Consider the following 26,899-nt stretch of genomic DNA (forward strand, 5'->3'; position numbering starts at 1 on the left):
CCTGGCCCACTGGCAGTTCTGAGCTCCAGCTTCCCTCTTCTGCTTCCTCATAACACTCCACCCATCTCTTCAGCCCTTGTCACAATCTGCTAAATTTATCTATGTAAGTAACAACAGAAATGGTAAGGACAGGCACCATGTCCTGAGCACTCAGGATGTGCTGGGTTTTCCCTGCACCATCACTTCCTCAGAAGGACTGGAACTCACTATGGACAGGGACCTTATCCTAGAGTGAAGGACATTGACCTGGAACCAGACTGCCTGGGTTGGCATCCTGGCTTTGCCACTTCTTTAGCTGTGTGAACTTGGGGAACTTACCAACCTCTTTGTGCTTTGGTATTTCTCCTCTGAAATATGGGGATAGCAGTAACACTTATATCATGAGTGTTCTTGAAATGGCCATGAATCATAAGAGAAAGCAGAGGCCCCCACGGGTTTAGTGGAGGGTGGTATGTGATGTACCTCGTAGGTACCATATACAGAAATGTTTATTTTGTGATGTTTATTTTTAAACTCAGAATTCTGTATGCTTAGCAACTGTGTTAACCCATTTATGCCTGAGGCTGCAACTTTTTGAATTTTTTCAATGAGACCTTTGTTATGACCTTGAGCAGTAAGATATAAATATAACTCCCTCATGCTTAGCATTCCAATAATGGAACACTAGGCATAAATGGGTTTTAAGCACATAAGCAAATTTCCCAAGTCCCTCCCAGCTCCAGTATTTCCCTGTCCCAGCTGCCACTCAGTGGCCTTGGAGTCACTTGGAAATGCTGTGTCATCCCAACGCACCAGTGCTCGTCCCAGGGTTAGAACCTCCGAGCCTGGGTAGGGCACCCAGTACACAGATGTTTCAGTTTATGCCTGAGACTTACAGCTATGGAAACACCACCTTTCAAAACATTATGCTTTTTTTGTTTCCAATACATGAATTAGGTCTCAAAAAATAAAAAGAAAGAAAGAAAAGTAACAGATCTGTTTTGTGCCAGAGCTGTCTGGTCCCTCCAAACACTTAATCCAGCCGCTCTCATTGTCTGGGATCAAAGCACCTTCCCCACACTGTAGCTTTGTTCTACTTGGAGCAGATGAACAGGCTGAAAGAACTCCTTCAGTCTTCCTGCCCCTCCCTTCCCCTGAACTTTCAGAGAACAAAGAGATTTACAAGGCTAGGATCCCAACTACAAGGTGCTAATGATCAGAATCACATGCATCTGAGGTCTGGACAAGCATTCCTAAGTCAGAAGGCTTCCAGCAGCGAGGGAGGCGCTTAAGGGAGGAGAAAGCACTCACAGGCATAAGTAGATCTCACCCACGATGGAAACCCTGTCCTCTGAGAATCAGACAGGCTCCACTGGGCCCCGTTCCTCCCCTGTCCAGCACTTAAAAGTAGCTGTTTAGTCTCAGCCTGTGCTGAGAATGACAAAAGGGTTTGCTAATAATGGCAGAGCACAAACTCTGGGAGACCTGTTTAGCATGAATCAGCATCACCTCGAGGGTTTGTCAAAATATAGATTGCTAAGCCCCTGGTTCTGAGTTTTTGATTCAGTAGGTCTAGGTAAAACTCCAGAATTTGCATTTCTAACAAACTCCCAGATGCTGCTGGTTCAGGGACAATCCTTTGACAACCTCTATTCCAGATTCATACACAATAATGCATTCAGAGCCTATATAGTCTCCAATCTCCGCTTCCAGCAGCCTATCCAAGGATCTGGCGATCCCATGAGCAATGAGCAAAGTAGTCATTGCCCAAGTCAGATCTTGGTCCTTTCACATGCATCCTGGCATGGTTTGGTCTAGGTGGAAACATGCACGTCCCACTCTAAAACTCTTAATATAAAACACAGAGATGCACTGCATAATACTGTGAAAAGCAGAGTAACCCGTGCCATAGCAGAGTGGGTGAGAGAGGAGATTTCTAAGACAGATTCCCTCGATCACGCAAGCCCACTTACTAACTAGGTGACCATGGACAAGATGCTTAAACTGTTAGCCTCTGTCTCCTTCCTTGAAAACTGTGGCGCTAAATGAACTTCCCATCACAGGGTTGTTAGAAAGTTCAAACAATATAACCCAAATATGACCTCATATCAGGCTCTATGGACAGCAATAATTTTAAAACCAACTTAAACTACATAACCTGCCTCTAATCTAAACTCTCTGCCTTTTTGTGGGCTCAGCTTCTGCCTGCAACCTGTGGCAGTAGGTAGGATGATTTCAGCATCAGTGAGCAAAATAAATGCCTTCTCACCTAAAGTCCCAATAGCTGATAGATACCTCATTGAGCAGAGACATGGGCACCGAGATTTCACATATGCACGTCATTACCCACCCCTACCCCAGCAACCAGAACACATGGCATTTCTGTTTCACTTGGCTGTGCCCAGGTTTCTGATATTTGCATTTACATTACAGCCCACACTGCCAGGGCAATGCCTGTTTCATGGAAAATGACCTTTGCTGGAGAAAGGGTCTCATTACATTTGCAGATATGAGCTGAAGTTTATGGAATTCCAGAGTGATTCTTTAAAGACAACCTTCAGGAAGAGAATGTTAGCTCAAGTTGTCAGAACAAATCCCCAAACATTTTGTCTTAGTCCATTTTGTGTTGCTATTACAGAATGCCTAAGATTGGGTAATAGGTAAAGAAAAGAAATGTATTTGGCTCACGGTTCTGGAGGCTGGAAAGTCCAAAGGCATGCACCAACATCTACTCAGCATTCAGTGAGGGTCTTCTTGCTACAGTATCCCTTGGCAGAAGGTGGAAGGGCAAGAGAGCACGCAGGCACACTCTTGCTAACCTATAGTTAGGGAAGAAAGGGGGCTGAACTCAGTCTTTTTTCAGGAACCCACTCCTGACCTTACGGTACTAATCCATTCGTGAGGGCTCTGGTCACCTCTAAAATGTGCTACCTTTTAACACTGCTGCATTGGGGATTAAGTTTTCAACACATGAAATTTCGGAAACACTTTTGAACCATAGCACATTTTCTATTTGAAACAGAAAAAAATAAGAGCAAAAAACATTATGGTGATTTTTTTTTTCCTTTATCTTGTTAACCTTGAAAGTAGATGCATCAGGACTGACTCCCCCAGGACTCTGCTCAGGAAAGTGCTGAAAGGGAAGAACATCAGCTTGAGTTTAGCTGTAAGCACTTTCTATCCATGGGCTAATTTTCTGAAGTTCTCTGTGAGCAAGTTAAGATTTTCTGTGTAGTCTCAAAATAATCAAATCAATGACCAGATACTTTCGATGTCACACAGCTGAAGCAACAGTGAGGGGCAAGATAGCTCCCACAGGCTGCCAGCTGGGCTCACAGTCACTACATAATCATGCACATGGTACAAAAGGCAGACTGTGGTCCCCAGCAGCTCAGGGAATCGAACAAGAGGTGTCCATGTCAAGACAGAAACTGGAGAGTGTAATAGATGCACTAGACCTTGTGAGTGAAAACTGTACCAAAAAAAAAAAAAAAAGTACACAGGGTGATGGAACATGCCCATTCATGCAAATAGTTCTCAAATCACTTTCTCAAGTGCCAGTAAAATAAATGGTATTTTTGAGAATGTATGCAGTCAAGTCAAGCTGTGTACAACCAACCAAGGTGGCTCTTCCTTGGTGAATCCAACCAAGTACTGTTTTGGATACTTAACTTTGGGGGCTGGGACAAGGCAGCATTGCCTGCACCTGGAAAGGGAAGCCTTATCTCTGTGGGCCAGATTCCCACATTTCAGACTCACAGAGATAGACAAGCAAAGTACCAATCTAGTCATTCCTCTCCCAGAAATTCAGCTGTTACATAAGCCCGTGCTTTCCTCTTCATGGTCTGTCTGTTCTGTCCCTGTTTCAAACACACTAGGGAAAAGGCCTCCTGAGGAGTCCTAGATCAGAGCATGGGCCAAGTTGAGAATCCGCAGCAGATGGAGGTCAACAAAGAGGCCCAATACACTTGCAGATCAGAGCTCCTGAGCCCCCAGTTGCAGCTGCTGCACTAGCGTGGTAGACTGAGTAACAATCCCAAAGACATCCACGTTCTTATCTCTAGAAGCTATAAACGCCTTACCTCGCAAAGGGTGTTGTGCAGTGGTGAAGACATGAAGGATCTTGAGAAACAGGTTATTTCGAATTATCGAAGGGGGCCCTAAATATAATCGTAAGTGTTCTTATAAAAGAAAGGCAAAAAGAGACTGGACTGTGGAGACAGGAGTTGCTGATGAGATGACTGCAGCAAGATGCTGAAGGGCTAGCCTTGAAGATGGGGAAGGGGCTGGGAGCCCAAGATGGCAAGAAACGCAGCTCTAGAAGCTAGAAAAGGCAGAAGGTTACATTCTCCCTTGGAGCATTCAGAGGGTGTATAGTCTTGGACCTTGATTTTGGCCCAGTGAAACCGATTTTGGACTTCTGACTTCCAGAAGTGTGAGAAAATATGTGTTGTTTTCAATCATGATGTTTCGAGTAATTTGTTACAGCAGCCACAGGAAACTAATACAACTGAGCACTACCAAAATTCTGCTTCACTGAACTGCCCTTTTCCCTGTTCCCCATAGGCTCATCCCATATCCTCCTTTTAACACCATCTTTCCCAGAGAGTCACCCACAACTCACTGGTCTTCCACGGCCATTAATCATGCCCATAGGCGATAACCAGCAGGCCACTTCGACAGGAGTTGAGAGTCAGTGGAGGTGTGTTGGGTTGTCTGTGTGTGCAAGACATGCCAGGCGTCCAAGATGTGTCCAAAGACGTGAGCTCTACGTCCCCTTGACTGTGACGTTTAATCACTCAGTGCACAGACTGTGAGATCTTAATGAGCTTTCTGACTCTACATTCCTATTTTAAACTGCAGGGATTTTTCACTTTTTCTAAAAAAGATGACAATAACTTTACAAGATTTTGGTGAGCATCAAATATATATTTTTTTCCACACACTCACAAATGCTTGTCTTCTTCTTAAGTTCAGGTTTACTTGTGCAGGTTTGTTACATAGGTAAGCCTGTGTCTTGGGGGTTTGTTGTACAAATTATTTTATCACTCAGATATTAAGTCTAGTACCTGATTATTTCATCACCCAGATATTAAGTCTAATACCTTTACCTGATCCTCTCCCTGCTTCCACCCTCCACCTTCCAATCGGCCCCAGTGTATGTTGTTCCCCTCTATGTGTCCATGTGTTCTCATCATTTGTAATTTTAGGTGAATTCTTTTTTTTTTTTTTTTTTTTTTGAGACGGAGTTTCGCTCTTGTTACCCAGGCTGGAGTGCAATGGCGTGACCTCGGCTCACCGCAACCTCCGCCTCCTAGGTTCAGGCAATTGTCCTGCCTCAGCCTCCTGAGTAGCTGGGATTACAGGCACACGCCACCATGCCCAGCTAATTTTTTTGTATTAGTAGAGACGGGGTTTCACCATGTTGACCAGGATGGTCTCGATCTCTTGACCTCGTGATCCACCCGCCTCGGCCTCCCAAAGTGCTGGGATTACAGGCATGTGAATTCTTTCTATAAACAACTAGCAATGGCTAACTATGGAGTCCAGTTTTCTATGTCATATGTAAGAGTGTGACACATGCAAGGGTGACTCTATGACTGACCACACAATAGCCCTATGCCATGGGGTACTTTTATTATGCCCATTGTATAGATGAGAAAACTGAGTTCTAGAAAGTCTAGGGAATGTGTGCAAGGTTACACTGCTGATCAAGGTCACACAGGCAGTCAAGCTGGCACTGGAGCCTAAGCGTTCTGACTCCAGGGGTCTGTCCACTTAAACGCCTCATACCACCATGCTGAATGTATATGAGAATGACTGTAACAGTCATTATAGCTTCCATGCATGGATCCTGAGGTAGTACTGACCATTGCCCCTGCCTGGTGTGCCTTTACCTGGTCCTGTCATCCACCAGGCTTCAGCGGCTGAGACCTGTGTCTTCCCAGTTCAGGAGACATGAACAGGAGCCATAGCTCAGTGCTGATGCTAATTGCCTCCAAGTCTGTATGTTCCATAATGAGACTACCTAACAAGCCATGGGCTGCCCACTGGCTGTGAAAAAGTCCTTGTCCCATTTCCAAAGCTTATGATTTGAGGGAGATGAGGCTCAGATGGAACTCCAGGGCTGAGCCTGAACCTTGTCAACTGGAACTGAAATTTTTGGTTGAAGTGTGAGGCAGCCTATTACCCACATTCAGGAGCAGTTTAAATATGTTCAGTCCCTTTGAGTGAGAAGCTCCCAATATGCCTCCCCATGTTTTATTGTAGTCTTCTGCACTGATCTGTTTCATAAATATTCATTAAGCATCTACTACTCTTCTGAACACCGGGGCTGGAACAATGAAGCTCCACTCTATGCATAAAAGAAACATGCAGCCAGGCACAGTGGTTCTCGCCTGTAATCCCAACACTTTGGGAGGCCGAGATGGGAAGATCACAAGGTCAGGAGATTGAGACCATCCTGGCCAGCATGGTGAAACCCCGTCTCTACTAAAAATACAAAAATTAGCTGGGTGTGGTGGCATGCACCTGTAATCCCAGCTACATGGGAGGCTGAGGCAGGAGAATTGCTTGAACCCAGGAGGTGGAGGTTGCAGTGAGCTGAGATCACACCACTGCACTCCAGCCTGGAGACAGAGTGAGACTCTATCTCAAGAAAAAAAAAAAGAAAAAGAAACATGCAACATGGTGCACAGGCCATTCCAGTCATGAAGATCTGGCATTAGGGCCCAGGGAGAAAGTGGTTAAATTGACCCAGAAGAATTGAGGAAAGATTCATAAAGACATTGATGTTTACTGGAATTGTTAAGTCTTGCCAAACATGGAGGGAAGACTGCCCTATTGAAGAGAGGGAGAAGTTTACACGTGCACAAACTTGAATGTGCTAATGAAGAAAGCATCAGTGCGGCTAGAACATTGGGGATATGGGAGGAGACTGGGTGGAAGGTTGGGTTTATAGTCCTAGAGGCAAGAGATAGAACTGCCCTTCCATACCACAGCCTGATTGGGATTAAGATTACATACCAGGCTTACTGCAGTGAAATCTTACATGAACTGAGCCTTCAACCTTTTTCCCTCTCTTGCATCAAACTCTTGAACCTGAGCTCCAAAACATGTCACTGCAATGCTCCCATGTTAATGAGTGAACAACGTCAATGCATCTCATTCATATGCAAACGCTCTGACACAGATGCTATATGAAATGAATTCAGATGGAATATGCCAGCATCCTTTTTTTTCTTAATCCTTCCAGAGAGTTATGATGTTGCTACATAAGTTAATGAGAGGAATGGAAGAGCAAACACCGCTCTCGAAACCTGTCAACAGTATAACTATTTAGATGGGTATTAAAGCCAGACACTCATATAATTTGAGGGTATGGCTGAAGACATCTTAAGAATATTTTGTTACTGACAATTGAATCATAATTTTAACAGACATCTCCAAAAAGAGAAGCAGTGGTAGCAGCCATGTAACGTTTATTTAGGAGCTGGTGAAGATCTTTGATTCAAAGTGCCGGCTGAAATGACAGAACCCGGCTCTTGGGATGTCAGAACTGCCAAACAGTTAGAATTTTATTAGAATAGTAAGTGCCCAAGAACTATCAGTGCCGTGCTCGATAGATAGGTACTATGCAAAGTGCTTTACGTACATTCTCCATTTAATCCTCACAGCAGCTTTGAGTGGCAACTTTTATTACTCTTCTTTATGGATGAGCAAACTGAGGCACACAGAGGGCAAGCAATTTGCCCAAGGTCACACAGCTAATGAGTGAAGGGGTCGAGATTCCAACCTAACAATCTGGCTTGACTCTCTCACCCACTGTCCTCTACTCCCTGTGAGCAATGAATTCTACTGCTCTAGTCTCAAAGGTAAGGAAACAGAGCCTCGTTCAGGAATAAGTGACCTGGCCAAGTCTCCTGCAGACACTTAAGAATAAAAATATTTGGGCCGGGTGTGGTGGCTCACACCTGTAATCCCAGCACTTTGGGAGGCTGAAGTGTGTGGATCAAGAGGTCAGGTGTTGGAGACCAGCCTGGCCAATATCGTGAAACCCCGTCTCTACTAAAAATACAAAAATGAGCTGGGTATGGTAGCACACACTTGTAGTCCCAGCTACTCAGGAGGCTGAGGCAGGAGAATCACTTGAACCTAGGAGGCAGAGGTTGTAGTGAGCCGAGACTGCACCACTGCATGCCAGCCTGAGCAACAGAGCAAGACTCCATCTCAAAAAAAAAAAAAAAAAAAAAAAAATTTGCCTTTAACCTCAAGTTAACGTGAGACTTTTATCAAGTATTGCAAAGAGACAGTGTGGATTTCTGAAAGAGGAAGAGTCTTTAGAGAAGCTAAAAGCTGGACTAGAATCCCAGTTTTGGTTTTTGTTGGGTCTGTTGACTAGAGCAAATGCCTAAACTTCCTCTGCCACAGTTTGATCAAAGGTATCATAGGGAGACACTTACATAGCTTACAGGGTTGTCGCTGGGAGGACTTACGTCCTAAATTAAAGTTCATGTGAAAGAATCTGACTTCTGTACTTGCCCCCAGGTTCCACCCAACAGCTACACTGTGCTTCTGGGGAAGTAAGCTTTTAGGACAAAAGCTTTTAGGGCAGAAGTTGCACGACCATCTCAGAAAATTGATAGCACTAGATTGTCAGGAAAACAACCCCAATGTCCATCCACATTAAATGAACATGTGGTTTGTGGTGTAATTATCCAATGGAATAGCATACAGCAATGCAAATAAATGATTACAACTACCCACATTGTTGGTTCTTCAAACATTGCAGCAATTGAAAGAAGCCAGAAAGAAAGGACATGTTGTATGATTCCGTTTATATAAAATACAAAGTGGAGAAAAACTAGCCCATAAAGGTTCCCCTGACAGGGGGCAGGACAAGAAGGGGCAATGGAGAGGGGGGCATTGTTTGCTGAAACTCTGGCAGTGTTTTGTTTGTTAATGTGGGAGTTAATGGACTATGGGGTACTCTTATTATGCCCATTGCACAGATGAGAAAACTAAGTTCTAGAAAGTTTGGGGAATGTTCATTTGTTAATTTTGCAAAACTACAACAAGCTGAAGTCTGACAACATATTCACCTTTCTATATATTCCAATTTTTAAAAAGCTTATGGACTCCAAGGGTTTAAAACGCCTCTTACAGAGAACAAAGTCTCTGATCCCACAAAGAAGGTGCAAGGCATATCCCACCTAACAAGAGTAAGCCCACTGTACTAATCTGTTTTCATGCTGCCAATAAAGACATAACTGAGACTCAATAATTTCATAAAGGAAAAGAGGTCTAATTTATTCACAGTTCCACATGGCTAAGGAGGCCTCACACAGAGGAGGAGCAAAGTCACATCTTGCATGGTGGCAGGCGAGAGAGCTTGTGCAGGGAAACTCCCCTTTATAAAACCATCAGATCTTATAAGACTTATTCACTATCACAAGAACATCACAGGAAAGACCCACCCACATGATCCAATTACCTCCCACCGGGTCTCTCCCAGGACATGGAATTGTGGGAGCTACAATTCAAGATGAGATTTGGGTGGAGACATATCCAAATGGTATCACCCACCCAGTGCAACTCCCTAGGAAGAACAAAATACCTACACATGCCCCTCCTGGGAGAGAGTTTTGTTGCTAACTTGCTAAAAGGCAGAGACCTGGGTCTCGGATGTGAGAGTACAGGTGGGAAGGGTCCTAGAAGGGTCCTGGAAGAAGAAAAGAAACAAAAGACAAGTTGGAGACCGGAAGCCACCACCCCAATCATATTTATTCCTGCTGAGGGCATGCCTGTTACACACACACACACACACACACACACACACACACACACACATACTCGACATGCTGATTACTGCAAGGCATAGCTGGGGCATCACTGTATTTCATCTTCACAACAACTTTCTAAGATAGATTTTATTATCCCTACTTACAAATGCTAGAATCAAGGCTTTGAGTGAGTAAGTTACTTGGCCAAATGTAGCCAGTAAGCAACAGATCTGGAATTTGAATCCTACTGTTTAGTTGCAAGAATTATTCTTTGACCAAGACCCTGTTCCTCCTCTCCATGGAAAGATAATCTTATCTACTTCCTAATCTGGGACAAAAGTTGGTTAATTTGGATCCTGGGTGGGTAAAACTCAACCAAAGCGCTTTAACCTCAGGCTGATTGGTGTTTACTGATTCAACTTCTTGTTAGATCCTAATGACGTCAAGAAACCAAGAGAGAGATTCAATGGCAATACCCATTCAAAGCATCCCTACGACAGTGTTTCTAAAGGCTTGGCCCTTGGTAGGTACTTAGTGAATTAATGAATGAAAAAACTGATGGCCAACTTTGCCATGGTTATGTAGCTATCAGATTGCATTTCATCCTCACAATAAACAGGGAAACAGTTTTTTTTAATCCTCCTTATACAGATAGAAAAGTGAGAACCCAGAGAGGTTGAAATGACTGGTCTAAGGATACCAGAAGGGAATGTCAGTGCCAGAAACAGCGAGGCCTATTTATATACACTGGGAAAACTTCCGCCAGGATGTTAACACCCAAGCCTGCTGTTTAGACAGTGAATCCTCAAAACCATGTTAAAGAGAAGCCTCTCTTTACTTAATGAAGTCCAATGATCCTTTAAAAATAGTGCTGCTATTTATTGTATTTCTGGAGCTCACAGAAGCTGAGCAGAATATTTTAATGCCATGTTCTGAGAAAGATGCAGGTTTTAACCAGCGATGCAATTGGCAAACCTTTAAGAATAGACTTGCCTGTGATATTTGGACAAATTCCCCTTTCTGCTTTCTTCTTTGAGGCTTCTCAGTGGCATCTTCTCCCCGTTTGAGACCAAAGACAGAATAACAGGGGTTCTGCTTCTAACTTCTGAGTCTATATATCATAGGTAAAATAATTCACCAATTGCCAACTCCAGGCCAATCTCCATCACCCTCAGCCACTCAATCAATTAATACGGACATTAAGCGGGGTGACTCTGCTGGGGCTTCCTCCTCTAAAGTTCTAAGACAGCAACAAATGACTAGCACTTTATTAGGTGCCATGCAGAGAAAGAAGACAAGCAAGAGTATGCTCCCTCTTATGCTTTGTTCTTACAGAAGAGATTATATCACAGGCCTAAAGCAGAAACAACCAGGAAGCAAACATAAGACAAAAGAAATCTCCATACAACCAGCGTAGGCCACCTGAAATGGCATCTTCTTTCTGCATGATCCCCTCCAGTGTGAACCAGTTCCTCCTGCTTCAAACACATCAGCCCCCAGAAAGTAACAAGCCAGGAATTCAAATGCAATATAGACAACAATTTTATGTTGCACTGTTATTTTCCATTCTCATTAAACTGCTGATTAATGTCTCCCATTTTTTGTTTTTTTAATGATCTTTGCACAATAAAAAACAATGTCATCACTGACTTTTAATTTGTACACTACAGCACCCATCCTGCTCCATCAGTTCTGAAGACGGTCTCCACCGCTGGTCAACTCTCATATCCCTTAGGCTCTCCCCCTCTCTCTGGGGCCTGCTGTGCTTTCTCAAAACTGTCTTACCAATATCTGTGCCAGCCTCCATGTTTAGGCACAAGAGCTAAGATAACTGACAAGACCAGCTTCACTTCTCTGAAGAATCCAGCCCCTGCCTGTCTCCCAGTGAGCAGAAACTGCACAGCTCAGGGCTCCTCCTTTGTTAATTAGGATCAAATCACAATCCCTGATAACCCAAAGAAAGGAAAAAGCAGCCAGTCAGGCTAAGAGGCTGTAAAAGAACTTCCGCTAATCCTCCCAAAGCACTCAAGAGAGGGCTTTCTGCCAAGTCAGGGTCATTTAATGTATTCTGCTTTGGAAAAGATATTAAAAATGATTAAGTTCATTAAAAAAGAAAGAAAAGAAACCTCCTCTAAAGCAATGACCTCTATTCAGCAGCTGTGATAAAACAAGTACCTTTTCTTAGGATCTGAAATGTGTTAGAAATTTCAACAAAACTATGTAGAAAGGCAAGGTACACCCACACCAGGGAGTGAATCTTTCTGGCTACCAAACCAGCAGAAGTCAGAAGCAAACATCACTCTAGGCTCGGTGCTAAAGAGGGACCAGAAGGGGATAATATTGCCTCTGTCCTCAAATATCTTACAGTCTCAAGAAAGAGATGACACATACACAGAAGGTAAACTACCTGATGGGTACAGAGTGGACACAGTAAGAGATCCCTGCAGAGGAGACTTAACGTGCTGAACTTTAAATGAGGAGTTGAATTTGGAAGAGCAGAGAGGAAGATGAGACATTCCAGGCAGAGAATATTTTGAGCCAATGCAGAAAATTTACAATAAGGGAAATGTATGTCTGGCCCAGTGGGAAAGTGGGTAAGACAGATGGAGTCTTTAGGAGATTAGACACCAACCAACGAGCTGTAAGGTTCTTCCAAACATCAGTGTAAGTGTATTTTTACATGAAAGAGGATGAACAAGATCACCTCTTGACTGGACTCTTTTCTATCTCCAGAACTCAGAATTCTCCAGTTTCTGTCATGTTCTTTTCTTCCACTATTTTTCCTCTCTGGGGCATTTATAAATGTCTGTGGATCATGTGGAATCATAATTATGATTGAGCAGCACAAATGGCCTTTATGGGTGGAGGGTAAGGATGCAAAATGCCTTTCATTGCTCAGGGAAGAGGTGTCCTGAATAAATTGGCAAAATCTCCCCTTTGAGTTGCACCTGCTGTGATAACAATGATGACGGTAACAAAACAATAGTAATAAGCTCACAGATCTAATCAGTTCTATGACTGAGAGCTAAACTGGGTCCATCTAAGTAAAAATATTCTATTTACACCATGGTGACAGGCTCTTTAAATGTTCATGGGGTACATGGCTGCCCTTCATTTCTGAGTATACCACAGCCATGCCCAACTTACTTCATCCTCTTCCTGCAACTTCCAACGTAACTTACATTCATGGATGAACTGTAAGAGCCCTTTCTAAAAACAGGGAATCAAAGCACAGTGGATGGTGTCATCATGTCCTCTCCCAATAGTTCCAAAGCTCAGAGAGCCATCATGAACCTATATTTCAAAGAAGAAATCATGGTGTACTGGCATGGTGCAACACAGAATGAATGTTCTCCTTACAAGTCTGTTTTCCTACATCAACTATAGAAAATACTTACAGTGTGACATGGGCACATTGACCGTTGCTCCTCTCATAACAGCAAACGGGTCCTGACTCAAGGCTTGCTGAACTTGCCAAAGGGAAGAGGAAGAGAAAGAGAAAATGTTTCATGTTGTGTGCTAGGCTGAACAACCTGAAAGAGTTTCAAGGAAGTAGCCAAGATTAGTGTGAGGATTACGTGGTCCTGAATGACCCACTCAGATTGGAGTAGGACCCTGGTGGTGTGGCTTGATTTTGTGGAAGGAAAACGAGTTAGAATTAGCAATCCTTTACGGCCCTAACCAAGCAAATTGGAACTCCAGGAAAGATCTCCATTCATCAATTCAACAAATACCACTGTGTGTCTACTATGAGCCAGGATGCCAGGATTTTTCTACATGCTGTAGTGAACTGGACAATGCTCCCTACATTCGCAGCAGGAACTGAAGTACTAAGCTAAATCTAAAGCGGAAGTCCTTTTGGAATCCCCCCCAGATTGTGGTGGGGGCAAAAATGGCTGTTATTGAGGATACCAAATAAGGGGACAGTAAGAATCACTCCACAGCCATCCGGCCAGGCTTGCCCAATGCTCTGGGCTGAAGGATGCCGGTGGGAGTAGGATAACCAACCATTCTGGTTTTCCAGAAACTGAGGGGTCTCCCGGCACAGGAACTTTTTGTTTGTCCAGGAAAATCCTAAACTGGGATGAACTGATTGTGGTAGGCAAGAGACACCAACTTTCGTAGCTGGGAAGGACTGAAATAGGCAGAATTCGAAAGCCTGAGGCCAGTCTGGACTTTTTGCTTCACTCTACCTCTGATCTCCTTCCTGCTTGTTCCTAGTTTCACCATGTTCCTTTCCATGGCTCTGTTCCCCCATTTTAGGCCTTGAGCTTTCACAATATGCTGTTAATTTGGTTTGTCCAATTAAACCCTTGAGTCTCATTTGACCACCACTACTAATCTACTCATACCACTACTACCACTGACACCGACGTAACTACCATTCACTGAGCATCTAATACATGATGGGTGGGAGCTTTGCACAGCTTAGCTAATCTAACCCTTATAACTGTTCTATACAAGACGGATTCCTACTGTAGAGGTTGGAAATTGAGACTCAGGGAAATTGACTACCTGACTCACTTCTAGACCTATTTGCAAGTAGAATAACCTCTGTTATCATCAGGCCTTGGAGTCCCGTAGTCCTGCCCACCCAGGTCATCCTCCAACTCCAAGCAAGAAAAAGGGGATTTTCATAGCACAATCCGCATGTACACTTTTCCAATGACTCAGGATGCCCCTGGAAGCCAAGCCAGGCAAAGACACCATGTGGTGAAACATTCTCTTCTAGGCTAGCAATATTTACTTGTTTATAACCTTCAATGTGAAAAACATCCTTGAGGCCTTTACAAGTGATTAAAAACCCTTAAAGCAGGTTTCTAGAAATGCAACATTTTTCTGACACTTCAGACCTTTAGGAACAAAGTGGAGAATTCCTATTATCAACTACCCCTTTTACAAGGCATTAAATGTGACACAACACATCCACTGCAGGGATTTCCTTCTTAAGAAGACCCATAATAAACCTCTTCATTTATACTTTTATTTTTCCTTTAAATAGAAGCTGGGAGGCATGGGGCAGAGTTGAGGCTGGACATCAGAAATTCTGTGCCCTTCAGCTCGGTCTTTCCAACAGTCCTTCACAGATGAGGAAATGGAGGTGGAGAAAGGATAGGTTCCTTGAGCAAGGCCATAAGGCTAATTAGTAAAGAACCTGGGATTTTGGTCCGGGTCTCTGGATCAAACTCATTGCTCTGTCTCTCCTCTTGAACTATTGACTCCTGCTCATGGAGGGGGTGCAGAAATGAAGTTACCCAAATATTTTCTTGTTCACATAAGGATACAGACCAATAATTATTAGAGATCTCAGTCTTAGGAACAAGAAAATATTTGGGGCCCATGCCTGTAATCCTAGAACTTTGGGAGGCCAAGGTAGGTGGATCACTTGAGGTCAGGAATTTGAGACCAATCTGGCCAACATGGTGAAACCCTGTCTCTATAAAAAATACAAAAATTAATTGGGCATGGTAGGGCACTCCTGTAATCCCAGTTACTCAGGAGGCTGAGCCAGGAGAATCGCTTGAACTCGGGAGGCAGAGGTTGCAGTGAACGAGATCACACCACTGCACTCCAGCCTGGGTGACAAAGCGAGACTCCATCTCCATAGAAAAGAAAGAAAGAGAGAGAGAAAGAGAGAAAGAAAGAGAGAGAGAGAGAGAGAGAGAGAAAGAGAAAGGGAAGGAGGGAGGGAAATATTCGGGTGTTTTCCAAAATGCTTAAGTTTCAACATCATCACAATTTTTTCCTCCTGGAAGGCTCCAATAATATGCTTTCATATCACGTGGGGGAAATGTGTATTTTGAAAAGTTTCAGAGTCCAAGGTGGGTGGATCACCTGAGGTCAGGAGTTCAAGACCAGCCTGGCTAACATGGCAAAACCCCATCTCTACTAAAATTTCAAAAAATAGCTGGGTGTGGTGGCAGGTGCCTATAATCCCAGCTACTCAGGAGGCTAAGGCAGGAGGATTACTTGAACCCAGAGGGGAGGAGATTGCAGTGAACCAAGATCATAACACTTCACTCCAGCCTGGGCAAAAGAGCGAAACTCTGTCTCAAAAAAAAAAAAAAAAAAGTTTCAAAGATGATTCTAATAAGACACCTCACATTTGCAGTTGAAAATCTATACACCAGACCCTCAAGCCTCCTAGGAGCAGGGATTCGGAACTGAAGCCCACAGATGAACATCTCAGAGAATGTGAAACATCCAGTATTCTGTACACATACCATGTGCATTATTCCAGGAGCCAGCCCACAATTTCCATTAGATTCTGAAACCAGTTCCTACTCAAGGCAAGCTTAGAAACTACTCCTTTGGAGAAAATGAGTTCCTTCTAAAGCAGTGATGTGAATTCTATCCTTTCCAGCCTCAACAGGCCCTGGACACATGTAATTGTAAGCCATTATTCAGGCCACTCACTTAGCTTGCATTTAAGGGAATGATGTTTCCCCAACTTAATGTAATATTGCTATTGGCAAATAGATCACTCTCAGATTTATCAAGCCCGCCAACTTTTATATCCACCAAGGTAAAAGCATTCGTCAGATTTTGTCTTTTCATTCTCTTAACTGGCTTTAATAGATTTCTGCCTAGGATCAAAAGGTTGGCTGAACACTGGCCGTGCATAAAGTTTTGTGGGTTAATTAAGATGATCATTAGCTGTTCATGCTCACTCTCAGCTTCGTGATTTGTAAGTAGAGACTTTGCTTCTACCAGACGCAGTTGCTCTGCTGAGATCAACCTGTGTGGACCGTTCAAACAGACAAAAGCCCCTCGCAGGAAACCTGGCTGGTTTCTGAGTACCTTCGTGGCATTCACTATCCAGATAGGGTGCTTTTCTCTCTGTTTGACCCTGCTACACCATTGAGGTAGGAAATTTATTTTATTTTAGAGACAAGGTCTTGCTTTGTTGCCCAGACTGGAGTGCAGTGCTGCGATCATAATTCGCTGCAGCCTTGAACTCCTGGGCTCAAGCAGTCCTCCTATCTCACTCTCCCTAGTAGCTGTGCCTACAGGTACACGCCACCACCATGCCTGGCTAGTCATTTTTAGTTATTTTATTTTTTTAGACACAGGTTGTGGCTATGCTGACCAGGCTGGTCTCAAATTCCTGGCCTCAAGCAATCCTCCCACCTCAGCTTCCCAAAGTGGTGGGATTACACAGGTGAGTTACCACGTGTGGCCTGAAATTTTTGTTTAAATATTTGTGAGCAATCCTATCCCTACTTCAATCACTTTCTTACATTCTCTGCTGATGTCTTTTTCACCAGTAGTTAAAGAAATGCATCCACTGTTATATCTGTCTTTCTGCGGAGTGAACATTATTACATTCATGGATCCAAACACCTAGTAGGCACCTACTACATGCCAGGCAGATGGCTAGGCACTGAAGAATAAGAGTGAGATGGGACATATGATCTAGGTTCTCATGAGCTCCTCACAGCTCCTTGGAAGAGAGACAGGGATCAGCACAGTGAGGTAAGAGCATAGGTGGGGCTGGGTTGCCTGCAGGAGAAAACATTGCATCTTGAAGAGATGAGTGGGTGAATGGGAAGTGCATGGAGAACAGGCAGATTCCAAGCAGAGGAAAGAGTATGCACTGGGTCAGAGAGCAGGCAACAGTAGGGCATGTTGTGGGCCAAGCCCATCACAGTGACTGAAAGAGATTGTGTGTGGATCATGCAGACACCACTATTTCTCTTTTAGAAATGCAAACAGTTTCAACGACGTTAGTTGGTTTGCTCAGACGTAAAGCTGCTGTTATAAGCTAAATATTTATGTTCCCAACATCCCAAATCCATATGCTGAAGCCCTAACTCCCAATGTAATGGTATTGAGGTAAGGTCATGAGGGTGGGACCCTCATGATGAGATCGGTGCCTTTATAAGAAGAGGAAGACAGATCAAAGGTGGTGACTCACACCTATAATCCCAGCCCTTTGGGTAGCCAAGACAGGCAGATCATTTGAGGTCAAGAGTTTGAGACCAGCTTGGCCAACATGGCAAAACCTGGTCTCTACTAAAAATACAAAAATTAGCTGGGCATGGTGGCACACACTTGTAATCCCAGCTACTCAGGAGGCTGAGACAGGAGAATCACTTGAACTTAAGAGGTGGTGGTTGCAGTGAGCCAAGGTCATGCCACTGCACTCCAGTCTGGGCAACAGAGCAAAACCTCATCTCAAAAATAAAAAAATAAAGAGGAAGACCGATCATAGGCATGCACCGAGGAAAGGCCCTGTGAGTACACAGCAAGGAGGAGGCTGTCTACAGGCCAAGAGGCAGTCCTCACCGAGAACTCAATCTGCTGGCACCTTGATCTTGGACTTTTCAGCCTCTGGAACTGTAAGTAATAAATGTTTGTTGCTTAAGCCACCTGGACTCTGATGTTTTATTACAGTAGCCCAAACTGACTAAGACAGTTACTATCTCAGGAAGTTCTGAGAACGATGCCTGCAAACTCAAAGGACAGAGATCTCAGTGACCTGTGATATCTGGAGCTGAGCCATTTGGAGGTATCCAAGGCAGGAGGTATGAGGGGGAAGAGGAGGAAAGGGCCTTCCATTTGCTACCAGATGGCTACATGCCAGATACTCTCCCTGTGTTTTCTTATCTTAGAGATGAGGGCACTGAGGCTCAAGAGATTAAGAATCTTGCCCAAGACTGCACAGTAATTTATTGGTGGCCTCTGCAGTCCCTATTCCCTGATGATTTTATGTGTTGCAACTCTTTGCTGGCCAATCAAAATGCCACTCCTTTGGCTAACTGAGATTCCAGAAAGAAGGCCATTAGTTTGTTTGGTTTTTGAAAGAACTGTTAGATACAAATATATAACCTGACAAAAATGTTCACCAAGTGCCTTTTATGTGTCAGATGCTATACTGGGCACTTCATAAACAACATGTCTAATTATGGCAATAGCCTAGCCAGCTACCTGCCCCTGCTCTCGCTTTACATTTGGACAGAATAGCTCAGGGAGGGTGCTGAACCTGCAAAGTCCCACAGTGTTAGATCCAGGGTTGAAACCTTGAAGGAAAAGTTTATGGGGACAAGAACTTGCTCTCTTCAAATGACAAAAAACATGGAGAAAAAGTTAACGCAGAGAATCGCAGGCCCAATCTTCAAAAAAGCTTGACCAAACCAGAACAATAGGCTTAGAATAATCAGGTACACGTTTCCAAGATTCTACATTTAGTTATTTTTAAAATAAAATATATGAGGGTGAGACATGCAACGTGACAGCAGCCGATATAATGGAGACTTAGAAATGGCTGAAGGTCGGCCAGCCGTGATGGCTCACGCCTGTAATCCCAGCACTTTGGGAGGCTGAGGCTGGTGGATCATAAGATCAAGCAATTGAGACCATCCTGGCTAACATGGTAACACCCCATCTCTATTAAAAATACAAAAATTAGCTGGGCATGGTGACACACACCTGTGGTCCCTGCTACTCGGGAGGCTGAGGCAGGAGAATCACTTGAACCCAGGAGGCAGAGGTTGCAGTGAATCAAGATCAGGCCACTGCACTCCAGCCTGGGTGACAAGGGTGAGACTCCATGTCAAAAAATTAAAAAATTTAAAAAAAGAAATGGCTGACGCTCTTAGGGGACCACAAGCTCAATGTAAACCAATAGCATGTTATGCTTGCCAACATGAATTTAGGCTGCATTAATAGAATTAGAGTAGCATTGGAAAGGCTGCTTGTTTTGATGGTTTAATAATCCTATTTGCTGAAAATGAGTGGAGTGGAATAGGTGAGTGTTCTCAGGTTCCCATCATGAGGGGATCCCCATCATTAGCTAGTTCCAGTTCTCACTGACTGGGAAGTGAAAGCAACGTCAGGCACATGCTGTTTGGAACGTAAAGAGAGCATAATGTCAAAGAGAGCACGCACATCCCAAAGTTGATCAATGAAACTGGCTCTTGAATCTAGATCCTGGAAACTGAGGTGCTGTTAGAAGAGCACATATCACTGCGCTCCCGGCAAATGCAGGCCTGGGATCTTTGCAGAGATAAATTCAGATGATAACCCAAGACAGATAAAGCCACTGCCAATTGCAGAAAACCAGGAATGCTGTGCTGAGTACCCAGGACCCACAGACCATCTCGGATTTGAACAAAAACAGTGCTTTAAACATGTAAATAAGGTAGACTCTGGGTAGAAGTTGTAACATTTATAAACAAAGTGAACCTAATACAATCAATATAAGAGACTTTGCAAATACCCAAGAAGGCTTTCTCTCCTAAGGAAAACCATCATCAGGTAGAAAAGAACATCTTCAGACATCTCTGGGGTGGATTAGTGCTTACCTCTAAGTCATTCGCAAGAGCTTGAATTATCTTCTCCTACTCCTATGGGCCCGTGGCAGTTGGTTTATTGTGGTTTCTCAATTCAGATGTAATTTGCATTTACTCTTTGCCTTTGCTGAAACAGAACAATAAGAAAGCCTATTGTCATATCCACTGGGCGTGTGCTGGTACACACTTGCTGCAGGGGACTATGCTAGGCTTTGGGCCACAAGGATCTGTGAGAAACCCCCTAGCCTCAAAGAGGCTTCCATCTGAAGCCAAGTCAGACACACACCTAGAAAACCTGACCAGGTGTGGTGGCTCATGCCTGTAATCCCAGCACTTTGGGAGGCCGTGGCAGGTGGATCACCAGAGGTTGGGAGTTCGAGATAAGCCTGGCTAACATGGTGAAACCCTGTCTCTATTAAATATACAAAATTAGCTGGACTTGGTGGTGTGAGCCTGCAGTCCCAGCTACTCAGGAGGCTGAGGCAGGAGAATCCCTTGAACCTGGGAGGCAGAGCAGCCTGGGTGTCAGAATGAAACTCAGTCTCCAAAAACCAACCAACCAACCAACCAAACAAACAAACAGAAAAACACTTGATTTGTGTTATAACACAGACCAAGGCCATGCAAAATGTGGTGTCTAAATGCTGGCTCTTGATTTTCTGGAGTAATAATAGATAATGGAGGTGAAATAACCATTTCTTGCTTATTTACTAAATTTTCAACAAAATAAATCAGCTTCTTTTAGAAAACCCAAGATGACCAACAAAAGAGAATGAGGTGATATGAAGCTTAAACTAGATGATATTTTACACCCAGAGTGCATTTCTTACAACTCTCCTGGCATTTGTTTTAGGACTGTTAATGAACCTCAGCCCTTACAAAGCTTGGTGTGAGGATGGGGGGTGATTGGGGGAAGAGGAGGAATTCCATAAGGATGCTCATTTAGGAGAACACCACCTCTCCAAGTGCCTGTACCGTACCGAGGGCTCACGGAGTTTAATCGCTCTGGTGAAAGACTCTTCAGCTTTTTACATTTTGGTTACTTCAGCATTTTTCAAGGATTTTCACCTCCAATCAGCCTCCACTACACACCTTTTGCATTGTTGTGGTTGTTTCTGGTTTTGTTGTTTTTACCATTTTGTTCATAATACTACCAATCATCTCAAGAATCACAGTTCAGGCAAACTGCGTAAGACCAGTGCCAAGACTCACATATACATATTTACATATTTACTGGGCAAAAATCAAAGAAGGTTGGTCTGTAAACAGCTTTTTTTTTTTTTTTTTTTTTTTTTTGAGACAGAGTCTTACACTGCCGCCCAGACTGGAGTACCATAGTACTATCTCAGCTCACTGCAACTTCTGCCTCCCGAGTTCAAGTGATTCTCCTTTCTCAGCCTCCCAAGTAGCTGGGATTACAGGTGCTTGCCACCATGCCTGCCTAATTTTTTTGTATTTTTAGTAGATATGGGGTTTCACCGTGTTAGCCAGGATGGTCTCAATCTCCTGACCTCATCATCTGCCCACCTCAGCCTCCCAAAGTACTGGGATTACAGGCATGAGCCACCAGACGTGGCCAACAGCTGTTACCTTTATGTGATGTGTTTTTATGTTACTTTCATTTGACTACTCTTCTGTATTTCTAAAGCTTCCAAACTGAATATTTTACTTTCATAATTCAGGAGAAATTATTTCTTAGTTTGAAACCAAATAAATGGCCATTTGAGGTATTCAGGGATGCTTTGTACTTGCTACTGTGCCACTTGTAGAAGCTGAAGTTATTTTTTCACAGATTTTTGGGGATATTTTTGAATAGTTTGAAGATGCTGAGTCGTGAAAACAGAGGATCTTTAGGTAGTCTTTTTTTCCTATACCAGTGTTTTTTGTTTGTTTGTTTTGTTTTTAATTTTTTGTATTTTTAGTAGTGATGGGGTTTCACTATGTTCAGGCTTGTCTCGAACTCCTGACCTCAGGCGATCCACCTGCCTCTACCTCCCAAAGTGCTGGGATTATAGGCGTAAGCCACTGCACCTGGCCTCTATACCAGTGTTTCTTAAGGTACAGTTCCTGGGCCAACAATATCACCTGGAACTTATAAACATCTCCCCTCTACACACACACACACACACACACACACACACACACACACACACACACACAGTTTAAGAACCATGTATTCTAGGCTTCAAGAGTCCTGAGCAGGTCCTGGTGCAGTGGCTCACACCTATCATCACAGCACTTTGGGAGGCTGGGCGGGCAGATTGCTTTAGGTCAGGAGTTTAAGACCAGCCTGGCCAACATGGTAAAACCCTGTCTCTGCAAAAAAAAAAAAAAAAAAAAGAAAACCTGCCCCAAATTAGCTGGGCATAGTGGTGCATGCCTGTAATCTCAGCTACTCAGGAGGCTGAAGTTGGAGAATTGCTTGTACCCAGGAGGGGGAGGTTGCAGTGAGCTGAGATTGCACTACTGCACCAGTCTAGCCTGGGTGACAGTGTGAGACTGTCTCAAACACAAAAAAAAAAAAAAAGTCCTGGGGCAGGCTCTCTGTGTTACAGGTGGCTTAATGATTCCAATTTTTCTCCCTTCCAACTAACACCCACCGTCAGCCTGTTCTCCAGGTCAGCAGAGGATGAGGAAGCAGCCATTGCCTAAGTGCCTAAGTAAATTCCTGCAGGTGTCTGTGAGGAGTAACAAGTTGCCTCATCTTAATCAGCCTTCAGTAGTTGTTGTTTTCATTAGTCAAACTGCATCAATCAGCAAGCTAGTCCTACAGCTGGAGAGATCCAGGCACCAGGAGCAGTAATAAGGAACTTCCCTCGACTTTCCCTAAGTGGGGTCTCTCCCACCTCCCCTCACCCCTCCTCAGGGAGCCCAGCCATGCAGGTGTGCTGTTCAGCATGAGGTGGGCCCCTCTCCTCTCCAGCTTCATTGTGCCCTCTGCACAGTGCCAGTGCTCAGCCACAGACAGGAGGGATGTTTTAGATGGGATGCAACCCAGAGATCATCCCTGCTGAACCCCTCATTTAACAGGTGAGAATTTGAGGTCCAAAGAAGGCAAGAATAGGGCATGTCCAACCCTGGAACTCCAAATTTCCACTTCTCAATTCAGTTCCTTTTGCATGACATCCTAATGTGACCTGAATGCATTTATGAAATAAATACACATAGCAAAGAATCAATCACCATCTTGTTATTGCAACAGATGATGTCAGTATCTATCATCTATCGGTCACCATTTAAATCTGTACCATAGAGGACAGATTGCAAATTATACAAAATGGCCTTGCATGATGTTCTTTTCCAGGGCTGTTTTAAGGATCCCAATCTGCCCTTTACTCAAATCGTAGCAATCAGAAACCATTTTGCCCGTGGTCTTTTCAGGCCCTGCCAACCCATGATTGAGGCGGTGGGAAGCACTGTGAAAGATGCCAGGCTTCCAGCAGTCCCTGACCCGCTGCTCACTCTCAATGTGACCTTGAACACGTTACTTAAAAAATCTGGCCTCAGTACACCTGTCTTGGAAACACAGGGGCTCGTTAATGAACTTCAACTGTCCTCCCATGGACAGTAAGGCACACTTCATTCTCACTTCCAACTTGCTGGCACTGGGCAAACAAAAATGTCTCCTACAAGCCACCTGAGACAGGCAGACAGTGTCTGCCCCGCCTGGGCCTCCTTAATCACCCCCACTCATCAGCATCCTCATTGCAAGGTTCGATGCAGTTTGTGGCACTTGGGAGTCAAGTCCTGACTACTGACTGCGTGGCCAGGAAACCAGCCTTAGCAGGCTCATCTGGCATTCCAGTGACATTTGGCTCTGGCAGGAATTGTCCCAGATCCTCTGAATGGCTGTCTCGGATGTTATAAAATTGGAGATTAGAATACAGAACATTGACTCACCCCCTCTCCACCATGTGAACATTAGAGACTCTTTTGCCTTTTATGGCCCTGAGAAGAGCCAGTCCCCACTCAGGGCAGCTGGAGTCGGTCTTAAATTACCTAAAGATTCTGAGTGCTGGGCCTGGGCTCCATTTGTTTACAAAATAGGCACTTTCAAAGGCCCTTTACTAGGGACCGGCAATTCCCTGGTCCCCTGCTATAGGCTGATGCATAATGCATAAGATGCTGGGAAATGTGTATTCATGAGGGCGGCTTGGCTTTTGTCAAAAAGAACTGTGAAATATTATGATGGAACAATTTTCATTTCTGCCACATTGTTTTTATAGTGCATTCATGACTGGGGATTGAGGGCTTTTTGAGTTTTGTCTGGTGCAGATGTTGCGGTGCTGAGAGCTGCTTCAGACGTCTGTATTTTCCAACTTTGTTGCTGACAATTACATGAAGGTGGGGAGGGGGCTCTCACAGGGAGACAAAGGATATACGTCCTCAAGTGATCTTGCCAGAATTCATTCAGGAGAGTGGAATGAGAGAGAAGGGAAGGAAGAGAGAGAGGAAGGGAGAGAAGAGGAAGAAAGAAAGGAAGGAGGCAAAGGAGAGAAGAAGGGAGGTGGAAACTAAGGCTTGGTGAAAACTCCTAAGTCCCCAGCCTTGTCTAGGGCTTCCATCCTTGTTTCTCAAGCACTGCTGCAAAGGAGCCATTATCTCCATTTTACATATGAGGAAACAGACCCAGCAAGGTTGAGCCGTTTGTCAGAAATCACACAGCCAATGAATTGTGAAGCCTCCTTTTGAACCTCATCTGTATGACCAACTTTACATTCTTCTATGACCCTAGGCTGCCAGGAGAATGGAGGCCGAGGAGAAACACTATTTGCAATTCATCTGAGAAATGGTTGTGAGACATAAGGGGGAGAGATACAGAAGCTGCCACTGGGTCTCAGAAAATAAGAAAGATGCTGAGAAGCCCACAGCCAGAGACAAGCTGGGAGCCAGTGTCACTGAACAGGAACAGATGCCCGAGCCAGGCACACTCCCATAGCTTCCCCTGCCCGGGCTGTCAGGCATCCTGGCTGCCACGTATATGAAGGAACTTGCCTGAGCTTCCACAGCTCCTGCCTTTCTGCACTGCATTCCAGCTCAGGTTTCAGGATGGCAAATTCCAGCCTTGTCTCATGGTGCCATGGAGCTGCCTCCTCGTCCCTGAGATTCTGGCCCCTTCTCAGCCAGGAGGCTATGCATTCTGGAAGGCAGGAATTGTGGCTTAATTTTCCCTGGATGCCCAAGGCTCACATAGCTTCAGGCAAGCTCACAGTGCAGTCCCCACACATAGACAGTAGGCATATTTCTCCTAACAGAGAGGGCTAGGCTCCATGCAAACCCCAAGACAACAGGGCAGGAGAGTAATCCATTCAGGGGAACAGTTACGGAAGCTGAGCAAAGAAAGGGAGATGATACCCATGGCCTTGTCCCTGGGGAAAGGTATGGGTGGGAATAAAACAGGAGAGTCACCTGGCACAGTGGCTCACACCTGTAATCCCAGCACTTTGGGAGGCCGAGGCGGGTAGATCACAAGGTCAAGAGATCGAGATCATCCTGGCCAACATGGTGAAACCCCATCTCTACTGAAAATACAAAAATTAGCTGGGCATAGTGGTGCATGCCTGTAGTCCCAGCTACTCGGGAGGCTGAGCAGGAGAATCGCTTGAACCCAGGAGGCGGAGGTTGCAGTGAGCAGAGATCACACCTCTACACTCCAGCCTGGGTGACAGAGCAAGACTCCAGACTCCATCTCAAAAAAAAAAAAAAAAAAAAAAAAACAGGAGACTCCTAAGGCCAGTACATGTTCACTGCATAGAATCCTAGAGAGAGGGCAAAGCAGAGAGAAGAAGAACCAGGACAGAAGGTGAGACAGACACAGAGGTGGGTCGCCTAACACAGGTGAGGCCAAGGCAGAGCCTCAAAGCCCAAGCAGTGGGAAGAAGAGACAGGGCTTTGGCTTGAAGGAGCTCAGGAAGATGAAGTCTCCAAGGCATCTACTGAGGACCCACGGCTCCTGCTTAATATAAGATGGGAACAAGACTGGTGGGTTTGAAAGGCCAAAAAGCAGCAGACATACTTGGAGGCAGAGTTTTGTCTCCAGAGAGTTTGTCAGGCTGGGAGTTCATCATCTTCCAAATGCATTCAAGTCACTCTGTCTGCTTTTCCATGCCAAAGACTTCGTGGTTCTGAAAATCTGGGCTGGGTGTGATGGCTCACGCCTGTAATCCCAGCACTTTGGGAGGCCAAGGAAGGTAGATCACCTGAAGTCAGGAGTTCGAGACCAACCTGGCCAATATGGTAAAACCCCATGTCTACTAAAAATACAAAACATTAGCTGGGCATGGTAGTTCATGCCTGTAATCCTAGCTACTTGGGAGGCTGAGGCAGGAGAATTGTTTGAACCTGGGAGGTAGAGGTTGCAGTGAGCTGAGATTGCACCAGTGCACTTCAGCCTAGGTGATAGTGAGATTCTATCTTAAAAAGAAAGAAAAAAAGGAAAATCTGTGCAGAGGGATTAGCTGGGACTCCCAGTGATCAGGTACTAGAGTCAGGGTGGTGAATCTCACTACAAACCCAGCCCCCACAAACTTCTCTGCTAGTTTCTAAAGCAGACCAAGCTCTTTCTCGCCTGAGGCCCTTTGCATTGGCTGTTCCCTGTGCCTGTCTTCTGCCCCACCTCCCTCCATAGTCATAGAGCTGGTAGTGTCTCACCCTTCAGATCTCAATTTTTCTGGCTGGGTCTCCCATCCTGTATTTCCCACCAGACTGCAAGGTTTGGATTTGCTGCTGCTGCTGTTGCAGTTGCCCTTGTCTTGCTGCTGCCGTCTGTCTCCAGCAGTGATATAAAGTCCATGATAGCAGGAGTCAGGTGTGACTGGTTCATCCTTCCATCCCCAGCCTTAA

General features: G+C 44.6%; 1 long non-coding RNA gene across 1 annotated transcript; it reads right to left on the reverse strand.

Moving 5' to 3' along the window:
• Positions 1-2,679: 2,679 nt before the first annotated feature.
• On the reverse strand, positions 2,680-26,899 carry LOC105728042 (uncharacterized). The gene is made up of 3 exons (XR_001109917.2): positions 26,708-26,899; positions 20,069-20,183; positions 2,680-2,798 (listed from the first exon to the last, which is right to left on the reverse strand). It is a non-coding gene; the product is annotated as an uncharacterized LOC105728042 (long non-coding RNA).

This window comes from Aotus nancymaae, unplaced genomic scaffold, assembly GCF_030222135.1.
Source record: "Aotus nancymaae isolate 86718 unplaced genomic scaffold, 86718_ANA_hifiasm-v0.15.2.pri h1tg000030l, whole genome shotgun sequence".
NCBI lineage: Eukaryota > Metazoa > Chordata > Mammalia > Primates > Aotidae > Aotus > Aotus nancymaae.